The following is a 3160-nucleotide window of genomic DNA, read 5'->3' as shown; positions in this document are numbered from 1 at the left end:
TACTACATTAGTAATTCACCTAGTTTCTCGCTAGAAATTACATTAGAAGTGGAAAAGGTTGGTCAAAAACTTACATTTACACACAAAAAAGACCAGCAAACACAACTTTTGGAATCCCTCTTTTATAGCTCAACTGTCACAGAATAGAACTCAAATGATTGTGGGATATCAAAGGCAGCAAAGGATAGATGTATGTTGCCTCCAAAACTCGATCAGGTGAAGGTATCTCAGGAGACAGGAGGTGAAGCTAACATTAGATTCGGATGTGCCTTTATGCCTTCCTCCCTTAAAATGTAAATGCAGCATTTTCCAGGTCTCGGACGCAGTCAGGGTTTAACAGTTGCCAGGAGAACGGTACTTGCCTGACTTCATTGTGCAACGCTTCAGCATACCAAGATTTAGATTTTTACATTTTGGACAATTTCATGCTCCCAAATTTGTGGGAACAGTTTGGGGATAGCCCCTTCCTGGTCCAGTGCACAAAGCAAGGCCCATAAAGACATGGATGAGTGGGTTTGGTGTGGAGGAGCTTGACTGTCCTGACCTCAACCCGATAGAACGCCTTTGGGATGAATTAGATTAGAGACTACAAGCCAGGCCTTCTCATCCAATATCAGTGCCTTACCTAACAAATTCGCTTCTAGAAGAATGGACAAAAATTCCCATAAACACACTTCTAAACCTCATGGAAAACCTTTCCAGAAGAACTGACATAGAGCCAACTCCATATTAAACCCCACAGATTAAAAATGGGATGTCATTAAAAGTTAATGCGCATGTAAAGACAGGCGTCCCAAAACTATATAGTATATCTACAGTATATGCATTTTTTATTATACACATTAAATATATTGTTTTATGTAATTTACATTACTTTTTTTTTTTTTTTGGTTCAAATCAAAGTTTGTTATATATCTGGCTGGTTTGGTTCATGACTTAGAACTCTTTAACCAATTCATCTCTGCACCCCACCCGTGGGTCCAATATTGCATCATCATAATCATCCTGAAGTGGTTAACAAAAATATTTTAAAATCCCTACTGGAAAAATGGATGGGAAAAATACTTTTGGAACCAAAATGCAGAAAAGTGGACGGTCACTATTGCACTCTAGACAGAAAGGCAGAGAGCAATGCTGAGAAAGCAATGGGTACTTGTATTGAATTATGTATTCGATCAAAACAACACATGACACTGAGCTAGAAATGTTTTGATACTTGCATTTTAGGCCTTAGTCTTATGTTACACTTTGTTACAGTAGATCTTTAATGAAGGTTTAGGTGAAGGCTCTCTTAGTGACAGGAACAACCATATACATTTTTTCACTGCTGCTACCAATTACCACAGCATTTAGCCCATTATTGACAGTTGAACGAACCATAACCCTGCTCCATGGGAGGTCACATTTACAAGTCATCAGAATATTGATCTTCTTGTTTGAGACATTATCTCAAAAGAAATCCCAGAGCAAAGACCATCCTGACACGGCCCTTTCCTTTCTCAATTCAAAAAATCACAAAAGCGCCTCTGTGAATCTGATTTTTGCAAAGGTCAAAACATTAGAAATCCCTTGTCTTGTCTACCTGATGACACTTGACAATGGAAAGAGGCCAAGTGAGCTTGGGATGGGCAAAATTGTAAAGTGCTAGCACAATGCGATTAAAGATCTGCTGCTAACATTAAGGTTACAGGTTCAGCCCCTACAAAGGTTGAGTCCAACAGTGATGGTTTACTGGATCAATATCACTTGAGCGAGATGCCCTAGGTTGCTCTACGGTGACTGAATCTTCAATTAGCAATTAGAATGGCAAGCAGCCCTCCACTTTTATAAGTATTCATAAGTGTTTACTTATTAATCAATTAGGCTTTATCATTACTTTGCACTCTAAACAAAGAAAGATCTACAACCTCCCCAGGCACCTAACAAAAGTTCACATTTTCAGATTAGAGTTTGATAAATGTTTTGACATTAAATGGGCTGAAAGCTTTACAAGTAGCACCTCTGATTCCTATCGGTTTTTCCTGCTCTAACAGATGATTAACCACTGGGACGATATCTGCCCTTTATAAACAATTCCTGAAAATAATGTCTTGCTAAATTTATGTTCTGTTGAGAGAAAAATCAAACACATTTATATGTTCTGTTTCTGTTTTACCTCCCTGAGATCCTAGTTAGTTTCCTTTAATGATAGTTAGTTTCCTCACACCTGTTTCTGTTCTCCCTGATTACGTTCCCTGTGTATTTAAGCCTTGAGATCTTTCAGTTCATTTGTCTGGCATTGTTGATGTTAATGTGGTTGTGTTAAGTTATAGAGTGGTGCAGGAATGAAGTCACTTTTACCCCTTTTCCACAAGAATGAACCGGGTGTTAGTTCAGAGCTAGTGTTAGTGCCAGTTTGGAGTTGGTTTGACTGACGAGCCTTCTAAGAACCGATTTGCCTTTCCACATGCTAGAGAGGCTCAGGGCTATCAAAATCCAGTGTTCTGTATTTTGCGTACGTGAGTTTTTGTTGTAGATGGCTTTTTTTTAAAAAAAAATGTGTACTGTGCTAATTAATTGAGACTTCTTACAGCTCTTACAGGTTGTTGGCCTTGTTTGTTTCGTTGCTTCTATTGATCTCCCCTTTTTTGTAAGTCGCTTTGGATAAAAGCGTCTGCTAAATGATCAAATGTAAATGTAGAGAGGAAGGAAGACAAGGAGACTTGGTGGTGAAATGAGGAAGTCCAGGAGAGTATCCAGAGGAAGAGGTTAGCTAGGAAGAAGTGGGACAGTGAGAGGACAGAGGAAAGTAGACAGAAATACAGATTGATGCAGTGTGAGGTAAAGATAGAGATGGCAAAGGCCATATATAAAGTGTATGAGGACATGTGTGCAAAGTTAGATAGTAAGGAAGGTGAGAGGGATGTGTATCGGTTGGTGAGGCATAGGGATAGAGATGGAAAGCATGTGCAGCAGGTTAGAGTGATTAAAGATAGAGATTGAAATGTTTTAACAGGTGACAGGAGGGTGAGGGAAAGATGGAAGGAGTACTTTGAGGATCTAATGAAGGAGGAAAATGACAGGCAGAGAAGAGTTGTAGAGGCAAATATTGTTGACCAGGAAGTAGAAAGTATTAGCAAGGGTGAAGTTTAGGAGAGCTTTGAAGAGGATGAAGAGAGGA

The sequence above is a fragment of the Pseudorasbora parva genome, chromosome 19, assembly GCF_024679245.1.
Source record: "Pseudorasbora parva isolate DD20220531a chromosome 19, ASM2467924v1, whole genome shotgun sequence".
NCBI classification, from domain to species: Eukaryota; Metazoa; Chordata; class Actinopteri; order Cypriniformes; family Gobionidae; genus Pseudorasbora; species Pseudorasbora parva.
Note: the sequence above shows the minus strand (reverse complement) of the source record.